This window comes from Thunnus albacares, chromosome 4 (assembly GCF_914725855.1).
Source record: "Thunnus albacares chromosome 4, fThuAlb1.1, whole genome shotgun sequence".
Lineage (NCBI taxonomy): Eukaryota > Metazoa > Chordata > Actinopteri > Scombriformes > Scombridae > Thunnus > Thunnus albacares.
The window spans coordinates 587,610-599,324 of NC_058109.1; the positions used below are offsets into that span (position 1 = coordinate 587,610).

General features: G+C 36.5%; 2 protein-coding genes across 3 annotated transcripts in view; one reads left to right on the forward strand and one right to left on the reverse strand.

Moving 5' to 3' along the window:
* Positions 1 to 1,701, reverse strand: part of pik3c2b (phosphatidylinositol-4-phosphate 3-kinase, catalytic subunit type 2 beta) — a 56,448-nt gene extending 54,747 nt beyond the window's left edge. Inside the window, exon 1 of one of the 2 annotated variants that reach the window (XM_044350019.1) lies at positions 1,397 to 1,701. The gene's annotated coding sequence lies outside the window, so the exon portion shown is untranslated. The remainder of the gene's footprint in view (positions 1 to 1,396) is intronic. The other variant, XM_044350018.1, reaches the window with a different exon arrangement.
* The window catches only part of LOC122981346 (nuclear factor 7, ovary-like), a 504,535-nt gene that overhangs the window by 93,471 nt on the left and 399,349 nt on the right, over positions 1 to 11,715 (forward strand). The window lies entirely within an intron of this gene.

Consider the following 11,715-nt stretch of genomic DNA (forward strand, 5'->3'; position numbering starts at 1 on the left):
CAAAGGTCATAATAGAAAGATTGATGTTGTTTGCAGTTGCACGCGTCCTGCCAGCAGTTTACAGACGTCTCCGTTATAACGGCGGTCTGTCCGGGTAAAACCGTTATTAATCATAATGCTGCAGTGACCTCTGGGAGAAACTGGCCGCCAGGCTGAACGCCGCCGCATCAGCTCTTATTATACATCCATGCAACTGACACATCACTATGGAGTCCGCCATATTTCTCTTTTGGTCGTTGCCATGGCAATGCGCGTCCATGAGTTTTGGGGGGCGGAGCTTCTGACGGAGCAGGAGGGAGGGATGTACTTGTTCAGGTGTTTCGTTTCCTCCAGTGACTCTGCCTTTAACATGTGATCAGCTGTTAGCAGATGACCTGCTGGTTTCTAAACAGACTTATGGAGGTTTATTGATGATGTCTGATGGTTATCAGCTCCATCAGAAGCCGCTGGATGAACATTTACCTTCCTACTACCTTTTGATTTGACATATTATCATCTACAGTTTCTCTGTAATTATGGCCACACCCCCATGATGACGTCAGCCTCATAGTGTTTTATAAGTTGTTTACATTATTTGTTTATGTCGTTTGGAACAAAAGAAACATAAATCCAGCTCTAAATGTGCCGCAGCTCCTGAAATCACACAAACACATGAACCTGTTTATGCAGCTGTGTGGTTAAGACAGGTGTATGTGACGTCATTGAAGTCAGGTGAACTGTATAAGGTCAGAGAGCTTTTTATTATGACGTTGCGTTCGCTGTTGCCATTTATGTTTCTGTAATCTTAGTTCAAATGTGATATTTCCGTTTATTCTCCGAGTTGAACACAAACGTTACTGGATGTGAATTTAACGGGAGGAAACATCTGTCCGACAGCTGCTGCAGCTGCAGAGACTCTCCGACCGAACTCCAGCCAGAAATCTGCCACTTCAGCGCGGCCTGGAGCGGCTTCCACACCGCCTACTGACACCGACCTTTACATCTGGACACGTTATTTACTGCAGAACATCGTTAGTTTTTAGATATTCGAAACTTTTACCGTCGGTTGGTCTGCAGTTTGCACGCAGGGCGGTGGCACGTCGGAAAGGTTAACTAGCATCTACTGAAATAAACTCATTTTAGGTGAATTATATGTGCGCCGATTGAAGCCGTTGACCCTGAAACTCGATAAACAGCCATGAGGCAGACCGGGACGGGCAGCTAACCGGGTTCAGGCTGCGGGTAGCTCGAAACTGTCAGATGTTTGAATGGAGTCTGGTCGGACCTTCTCTCCGGAGGAAGGACCGTGTGCAGGAGCCGCTGCGGAGAGAAATGCGTCGGGACATTTCGATAATTTAAAGCGGTGTTAGCTCTGCAGTTAGCCGCTGCTGAGCGTGTTCAGGTGGGGAAGCCTTACCTGACTGTCGCTCTATGGTCTCCGGGAGCGGCCGGCGGTCTCCATTTTACTTTCCTGACAAAAATTACATCGATCCCCTCCAACTGCCGATCCCTTATCGATATATCCTGGCGGATTACTAGTTTCCAGTCGCCGGTATAAACGGTATCCCGAACATTCAGGCGGTAAACCGGCCCAGCGGCTCCGCTGTGTTCGCCTCAGCCCGCTGGTTGAACAAAGCGGCTCCGGCGGCTCTGTGAAGCCCGCTCTCTGGCCCGCTGCTCGGCTTTGCGTCAGCCGCTCGCCGGCAGCATCTGTCGCTGGATGCTGCTCAGCCTGCCGCCTGCGTCCTCCAGCGGCCACTCGCGGTATTGCAGCGACCCCCCCCCCCCCCCCCCCCCCTTCCCTCCCCCCGCGGCCCATAGACCGCCATTATAACAGAGACGTCAGCGGACAACAAGCTCAGTTATGAATCTTTCTCGTATGAAGTTTTGATCCTCGGAGGTTTTATATTCGTAAAACTTTCCTCGAGCCGTGAAAAGCGATTTTAAAATCCGTGACGTCACCACTACGTAAAGTCCATGGGCCGAGCGGAACTCGTGGGCGGGGCCAGCAGAGAAACACTACTGCGCATGTGCAGTGGGGCGCATACAACAAGGATTTTTATTTTATTTATTTTTTTATTGTATCATGTTTAAACTATATAATCATCTTAAACCAAAACAGAAATACACAAATATAAAAAAACATGAGATGACAGAACTGTACACACATTAAATATTTAAATCTTTATCTTTATGTTTTAATTGCTTTATTATTCTTCAGCCCATATAATGTTTCAATATAGTGTCTGATTTTTTATATTTTGAATTACATGTGTGGTTTCTTTTTAGTCCATTTGCATTTGTGAGTGTCATATTTTCCATATAAGATAAAGAAGTTCAAAATGAACACTTTTACAATCGATATCATTCTTACCATCAAAAATATAATTTCTCTTTTTTCTAAATGAATTGTTGAACCCGTCATCATCTTAAACATATACTCTATATCTAACCAAAATAGTTTTGTACATAGGCAATCATACAATGAATGACAGATGGTCTCAGTTTCTTTATTGCAAAACACTTTCAATCAACATCGTTCCTGAATCCTGAAACAGCTGGTTCACAGGAAAAATCAAGTGTATTATTCTGAGTGAAACGTCTCTGGTTTTATTGGCAATATAATATTTATTATTGAAACTGACTTCACATCTAGAGAGTAAAATAACTGGCAGGAGGATTTGTGGATGGCTAAGAGGATTATTAGTACATTTACTGTCTGTGACACATATACCATCTAACATAAGGTTACATTTAAATTCACATCAAACGTTTTATTTCCTTGCATTAATCTCAAAAGACCAGAAGGTATCAAAGATAACTGCAATTTCTTTTCTGGAATTCTTTATTTCCTGAGAAATTCTCTATAAGTTCATAGAAACCAGTTTCATTTAACCTTCTATTGCATTGTGTTGCCATATGTGGCAACAGCTACTTAATGTCAGTTTTACTAAAAGGCAGTAATATAAAATCCATCCACCCATTCAAGTGGGATCTTTTACTTTGATAGGACAAGTTATTGATCAGATCACATTACCAGAGAATCCTGTTTGCACGTCCATTTTCTATGGACATCGACACTGAGGAAGTCATGATCTGAGGGCTCCCAAAGTTGACTAATCATTTAATATTTAGCCAAAATTCCTTTAAGAAAAACACTGAAATACTATCTGTGGTAAGTTAACTTTTAATTTTCATCATTTAAACCAGTTTAGACATGATAAGTTTTCTGTAAAATGGTAAAATGAATCTGTGTGCATTCAGCCTGTTGGACTGTAACTGACTTTATTTTTAGCACTAGGCTACTCTGAGACTATGTTTACAACGTCTGATTACATTTAAAAGGAAAACAAACATTATTTTTATTTATATTTTGTAATTTCAGATATTTTGTAATTTTATATATTTTGTAACCACAGGAAATCATAGTTTTAACAGAGGGAATAGTGATATTCTGATCAAATTACATGTTGGTCTACTTTTGTGTCAATAAGCCAATAAAACAGTTTTAGCAAAAACGTTTTCTTCTTCTTCCCAGAAGATAATATATCGTAGATGCTTTACAGTACTTTGTGCTATTTTGACTGTTTAGTCAGTTATTAGCATCGTGCTGCTTTCATAACATGCGAGTCAGATTCTTCTAGAGGGAAAGAGAACGAAGATCTTCCACCAGTGAAGATGAGCCAGCGGGCAGTGATGAAGAGGAAGATGTTGACGTGAACCTGGATGATTATTACGATGTTATTATTACCATACAGTCCAAGTGAAATTGAAATTAAATTAATTTAACTGTGTAAGTATTGGGTTATACATTTCATTAAGTATAAGTTGGATTTGTTTAGTCTTGTTTTCAGTAAAAAGATGTTTTTATAGAATAATAATAATATATAATAATATAATAATAATTAGATTTTATGGTACTTTCCACAGTTGTGCAACAATTTACCAACTACCCCCCTTAAAAAATGTTTTGAATTTTCAAATATTTCAATTATTTAAGTCATTTTAAGTTATAAAAACACATTAAAACATTTTTATGATTTTTAAGTAATAATTCATGCAATAGAGGGTCAATAACTGCGTCACCGACAATAATTCATTTTTAACCCACTTATCAATGTTTTCTTTGTAATATCTTTATTCTTCCAAATCAAACATTTATGGGGAGAAAATTGTGTTTCTAAATAATGAACCAGGACGATACGCTTGTTTATAGCAGGAAGACGGTGTAACAAGATCTTATTTATATCAAAACTGCAATGCAGGAGGAATTCAGTATCACCTACTTTTAATTTTTGCAATGCATTTTTTTAAATTATGCACCATTTGCCCTGAACAGTGTTGAGATTAAAAGATATTTTATTATCAGTGCAGTCTGTTTGGATTGCGGTGGAACAAAACAAAAAAGTTGTGAAAATAACTGAATTCATGTTTATTCTACAAAGACATTCTAAAATAATCTGGACGAAATTATTGGTGCCATTTAGAAGTTGTAAGAAATAATTGATTTGTAGTGATGCTTTAAGCAGACTATTGAGTTTTAATTAGTATCACGTGTGTTTTCAGTCTTATAATCACTCAGCAGCCAGTTTAAAAGGAGAAAGTGATTCACTCTGCTGTTTGAGAAGGTCTGAAGACATTAAAAGAAATGTAACAGCCAATCATGGTCAACGTAAAGGTTACAAGATCATCTCCAAAGAGCTCGATGTTCCTGTGACCACTGCTGCCGATATTATTAAGAAGTTTAAGGCTGATGGAGCTGCAGCCGACATCTCTGGACGTGGTTGCAAGAGGAAAACTGTTTGAATGGTGGAGAAAGAACCAAAGAAAACTTCAATACAGATCCAAGCTGATCTTCAAGTTCAAGGTACAACAGTTTCAAGTGGCAACATCCGTCACTGTCTGAATGAAAATGGGCTCCATAGTAGAAGACCCAGGAAGACCCCACTTCTAAGAGGGAGACACAACAAAGCCAGACTGGACTTTGCCAAAATGCATGTTGATAAGCCACAGTCCTTCTGGGAGAATGTGCTTTGGACAGATGAAACTAAATTAGAGCTTTTTGGTAATCACACCGACCCAGATGTTTACAGAAGAAAAGATGAAGCCTTCAAAGAAAAGAACAGCATGTCTACTGTGAAACATGGAGGATGTTGCTTTGCTGCTTCGTGAATCTGTGCAGCACAATGAAATCACAAGACTATCAAGGTGTTTTGGAGAGAAACATGCAGCTCAGTGTCAGAAAGCTGAGTCTTAGTTGTAGGTCATGAGTCTTCCAGCAGGTTAATGACCCCAAACATACATCAGAAAGCAGCCGAGAGAGGATGAGAAGAAAACGTTGGAGCGTTCTGAAGCGGCTGCTATGAGTCCTGATCTGAATCCTGCTGAACATCTGTGGAAAGAGTTGAAACCTGCAGCTGGGAGACGGCAGCCATCAAAATAGAGAGAACTGGAGCAGTTTGATCAAGAAGAGGCTGAACTACCAGTGAAGAAGAGTCTGAACAACCAGTGAAGAAGAGTCTGAACAACCAGTGAAGAAGAGGCTGAACTACCAGTGAAGAAGAGTCTGAACAACCAGTGAAGAAGAGTCTGAACAACCAGTGAAGAAGAGGCTGAACAACCAGTGAAGAAGAGGCTGAACTACCAGTGAAGAAGAGTCTGAACAACCAGTGAAGAAGAGTCTGAACTACCAGTGAAGAAGAGTCTGAACAACCAGTGAAGAAGAGGCTGAACAACCAGTGAAGAAGAGGCTGAACTACCAGTGAAGAAGAGTCTGAACAACCAGTGAAGAAGAGGCTGAACAACCAGTGAAGAAGAGGCTGAACTACCAGTGAAGAAGAGTCTGAACAACCAGTGAAGAAGAGTCTGAACAACCAGTGAAGAAGAGTCTGAACTACCAGTGGAGAAGAGTCTGAACAACCAGTGAAGAAGAGTCTGAACTACCAGTGAAGAAGAGGTTGAACTACCAGTGAAGAAGAGTCTCAACTACCAGTGAAGAAGAGTCTCAACTACCAGTGAAGAAGAGTCTGAACTACCAGTGAAGAAGAGTCTGAACAACCAGTGAAGAAGAGTCTGAACAACCATTGAAGAAGAGTCTGAACTAGCTTGACTGCAAAGGCTGAGCTACTAAATATTAAGTTAAGGGGACCAATATTTTTGGCCATTTTGTATTAAATAATATATTAAGTTGTAAATCAAAAGCAAAGTTTCAGTTATAGTCAATGTGAAATAAAGAACGATGGATCCCAGATATTTCCGTCAGTTTCAACTTAATACAGAGAAAATTTAGTTTTTTTAAAAAGAGGTGGAAGGGAACCAATACTTTCATCTGTATATACTGAATATATAATATACTGAATAGGCACCAGTTTCACTCCAGTATCCAGCTCTTATAATACATCCATAGTCTACATGGATGTATAGAGAGAACTGCAGGCTGTATTTCTTTCTCTCTCAACCCAACCGATCAATGGCAGATGGCGACCACCTAGAGTCCGGCTCTGCTCGAGGTTTCTTCCCGTTAAAGGGGAGTTTTTTCCTGCTGCTGTCACCAACACGTCAGTGAGTCACACCGCTGCGCTGGGTCACATGTTCCTTCATCATGAAGAGTTTGGTCACGTTGTAGCACAACAAGCTGGTGAAGAACCGCAGACTTCACATCAACAGACCCTGAAGTCTCATTTTCAGTCTCAGGAGAGTAGTTCTGTGTAATTCTGACGCCACTGAGCATGAGTGGGAACGTGGTTCTGTTTACAGAAAGTCATGACTGTCAATTTTTAAAGTTCTGAATTTACAACTTTAAAAAAATGTATAAATTGTGCAAATACTGAGAGAATGGCCCTACTGCTCACTGGATGTATTACCTCAGTAAACACTTTCCTAATGAGTTTATGATCTCAGTCACTAGTTTCAAGTCTTCTTCAATACATCATGATGTTCATTTTGTAATTTATGGTCCCATTTAGAGTAAAAGAGACGATAAAGCAGCGTATGCTTTAGGACGTGGCTACGTTGTGATTGACGAGTCGTTGCCACGGCGCTGCATGATGTAGGGAGCTCCTCCACGTCACTTCTCATCACTTCTGGCTCCAAAAAACCAAGATGGCAAAGGTCAAAATGCCAAACTCAAGACTTTAAAACACAAGTCTACAAACTAATTGGCTCCGTCCATTATTTCTTTTACAGTCTATGATAGTATATGTTTTAAAACAATTTTGTAAAGTCACTTTTAAAAAACATTTTTAGGCTGTTGCGACACTTCAACACTTTAATTTTCCTGCTCTGGCTCAATAAAGTTTATTTGTTCTCATCTTATACTATATGTATACTTAGTACTCTATTCTGCTTTTTTTTTTTTTAAATTCATTTAATCAAATATGTGTTTTATTGTATTCATTTTCTTGTATGTTACAGCTGCTTATCATATTATATACAGACTGTGAGATGCAACACATGAATCAAAAAAGTTAAATTATTTATTGGGTCAATGCTATAAACATAGATGTAGATTTTTAAAAGTTAGCTTTGGAAAATTATGTGAAACTACTTTTTTAATTATTTAAAAATTTCTATATACTACAACTTTCTTTGTATCCTCAATTTTTTGTGATTATTTTTGACTCAGTACACTTTATAGTGACTGTTTATGTTGGTGTGTAAGACATTTACTTTTAGTTAATTTCATGATTCATTTTGTATGTTTTCTATTTTTAAGGTTTGTTAAGTTGTTTTTTTTTTGTTTTTGTGACACTTTAATACTTTAATTTTCCTTGAATTAAGTATTTTATTTTAAATGCATTAAGATTCTGTAAACAGTTAGCATGGTATACTTTATAATACTTTATTTTCCTTTTTATATATTCTTTTTTCTGTATACAATGGAAACTGCTTATAGTGATCACAGTTACAATAATCAATCGCTTATCAAACAGCTCGGGACAGAATCATTCCTGTGCAAATGCTGTTTAAATAATTTGCTTATAGTAATCAAATAGTCCACTTACAGTGTTCATTTCGGGTCTTTTCATATATGATAACATATGGAAATTTTTTAAAACTACAGTAATTCTCCCATGATACATGTATGATGTGTGTTTATCAGGTGTTGCAGCAGCTCTGCAGGGTTATTGTGTTTATTTGTAACCATCTGAAACCATCTGAAAATACCGTTTTCTTCCTCTTCTCACTACCACTGTTTCTCTGAAGCTGTCAGCAAAGCCTTACTTTACTTTTAAACGTTATCAAATGAAGATGAATGTCCTCCCCCCTTCCTAGTAATGTTTTTGTCCTCCCTCATGGCAGAGTTACAGCTCTAATCAGTCTGATCGCCGGTTGTGATTGGCCACCGCAGCGTTACGTCTGGTTAACTTCCTTGCTGTGGCCGCCCTGAGGCCCCTGCAGCCCCAACCCCCGCGACCTAAACGCACAACCCGAGGCTGGTGCTGTGTGCACATTGAAATCATGACAGGAAGAAGAAAAGTCTCTCAATGAAGTTTATGACAAACTGCCAAAAAAACGAGCCAACGAGATGCAGCAGTGAAACCACAAGCGTTTAAACAGCTGTTCTGTATTGTGAAACAGTAAATAAAATTCAGTAAATATCCATGTAATAAATATACAAATGTCAATTAGATGGTTATCTGCATAAGAAATAAAGAAAAAGAAAAAAAAAAACAGTTATAATCATCATCTGTTTATAGTGATCAAGTTTATACTGTTTACAAGTATAAACAGTAAACTGTCATTATAAACGTTTCCGCTGTATATTGTTTTCAGCCTGTTTTCTTCAATCTGAATACAAACAACACAACTTTATTGCTTGCAGTGTAAACGCCAATCCTTCCCATCATTGACCCTAAACCTGGCGTACACTCTGCTCAAGTTTTAACTCGTGTTATTTGTACGTCATTGGGTGAGACTGGGTTGATTGTTTTTTTTTTTATAATTTTATTTGAATTGTACTTATGTTTATATAGAATAGTACTTATGTTTTCTTTATTATTTACATGCATTATCATGTGAACAAATTAATGAAGTCTCATGAAGTCTTTGTATTACAGGATATTTACACAGTGAAGATAATAAAGCAACACAACAGCAGAATTAGTCATTTAATTTGTCTTCATGTCATCAAACACATCTGAACAATCATCATTTTAAAAGCCAGTTCTAGGTTTTAATCTTCGTTTATACAGACTAAAGTGCTTTATGATAAAACTGATTGTGATTCAGCAATAAAACATTCTGACTTGATTAAATCACAGTTGAATGTGATCTGTGTGATGAAAATTAAAAACAGCATTATATTAACAGAAAAGGCCTCATTTCCACTGTAAGAAGATTCTGTTTGGCTTTATACTTTCTTTTCTTTTTGTTCCAAATACACAGCATCTCTTTTAGTATTGATCTGTTATTGTCATCTTCAGTGTTAGAGACAAATTATATTAAATTTCTTTTCTCACGTTAAAATGCAGCTGAAATTTTACCTCCTAATGACTCTTTATATCATAATCATACTTAGTGTCTCATAATTACAACAAAAAATCTGATTATAACATGTTTTCTTGTAATTATGACATAATTACAATAAAAATATAATATGAAAAATAAAAAATAGTATTTGTGTACATCATCATTATATATACAGTTATTTTCATTTTAAAAATCCAGTTTCTTGTAATAATGTGATATGAATTGCATCAGTATGAGATCTTTTCATATAATTATGACTTCCATATATAGATAAGTAAAATTTAGCACATTGTAATTATAAAGAAAAGCATCTCAAAATATGGATTTGGTAATTTTTTCATCATTATGATTTCTGAAAGTTTAACATAATTAGCATCTTGTAATTACAACACAATTTTGTATCTCATACTTACAAGACACATATATCGTATATTTTCTTGTTATTATGACTTCTGTATTTATGAATGTGAATAGGACCGTCTACAACAGAATACAAATGTTAAAGATACATTTTTTTCTCACATGTTAAAGTGCAGCTGATACTAAAAAGTCCTTTTTTTCCTGAAGAATCTCCTGCAGACACACAGAGGAGATGTTTGTTTTTATCTCTTCATTGTAAACGAGTTTCATGATGTCCGTTCGTCTTCAGAGGAAGTACAGTCGAGAAAAGTCTCTCAGGTCTGATTCCTGACCATTAAAATACATTTACACTCAATGCATTCTTGTAATTACATGACTAATTACATGACACAAAATTACAGTAATTACAAAATACAAGATATGTTTTTTGTAATTATGAGATACAAACTTTGTAATTACAACAAGCATACACTGTGTCTTTTGTCTCTAACATATTTTTCCTGTATTTCAAAAATACATGAAAATGTCAATAAAATTACAAAAATATACTATCAATTTACATGTCTACTGTAAAATAACATGTAAAATGGATAACTGTTAATTGCCATAAAATTTCCATTAAAAAAGAAAATGTAGCTTTTTTCACAAAAAAGACTTAAAATGTGTGTATTTGTATATATAATTATAAAAGAAACATGACCTTTTACAAGGAGTCATTTTACACCTGATTATTTCTATAATAGCACTGTCAGTACATTTTTATTGGAAATTTGTATAAAAATGTTTTTAAAGTCGGAAATACCCTTATTTGTCATTAAAAAGCCAGATTATATGCAAGATTTCATGTAAAATGAAAGTGACAAACTGTATGTTAATTATGGAATTTACTGTATTTTTATAAAATGCTTATTTTCCATTATTTTCCTGTATTTTATTGGTGCTCCATCTGCTGGAATAAAACCATCTTTTATATTTTTTACAGTGTAATTACAAGAGAAAATCTCTCTTTTTCCCTGTAGTGAGGCATTGTGCTGCCAGTCTTCATACAAGACACCAGTCTGATCATCGTTGTGAGATCTTTTCTTATAACTATGACTTTGCAGCCCATGATAACAAAAATAAATCTTGCATATTGTAAGAACAAAATATGAATCTCAAAATCCAACGTATGCAACACAACACATACACAACAAGGACATCAGTGCATAACTTCTGTTCTGCATTTTTATTGTAGCCCATTGTAGCTCATAATTATGAGATCTTTTATTGTAATTTTGATTTGTTTCTTTTAAAATGACAGGTAGTTCATCTTGTAATAAAAATAATGTCTTAATTATGACTTCTGTTTATTGTAATCATGACTCAGAATCTCATAATTACAAGGACAAATCTTATATTTGTAATTATGTAACAAGATGTGAATCTTGATTAATGTAGATATGAAAATATGATATATTTTCTCATAATTTTTACTTCAGAATATCGTAATTTAACACAAATTTCTTGTAATTATGACTCAGCATTTTGTAATAAAGAGAAAAAAATCTCGTAACTCATGAGATTAAATCTTTTCTTGTAATTATTTATTTTCTCATGATTAGGACTTCTGTGTTTTGTAAATAAACAGCATAAGTCATAATCATAAATAACATTTTTACATACGTATTTCATAATAATGAGCCCTTTTCTCTTAATTATGACTTCTTATGTCCTCCTCAGCGTGTCCTCAGCGTGTCCTCCTCAGCATGTCCTCCTCAGCGTGTCCTCCTCAGCATGTCCTCAGCGTGTCCTCCTCAGCGTGTCCTCCTCAGCGTGTCCTCAGCGTGTCCTCCTCAGCATGTCCTCAGCGTGTCCTCAGCATGTCCTCCTCAGCATGTCCTCCTCAGCGTGTCCTCCTCAGCATGT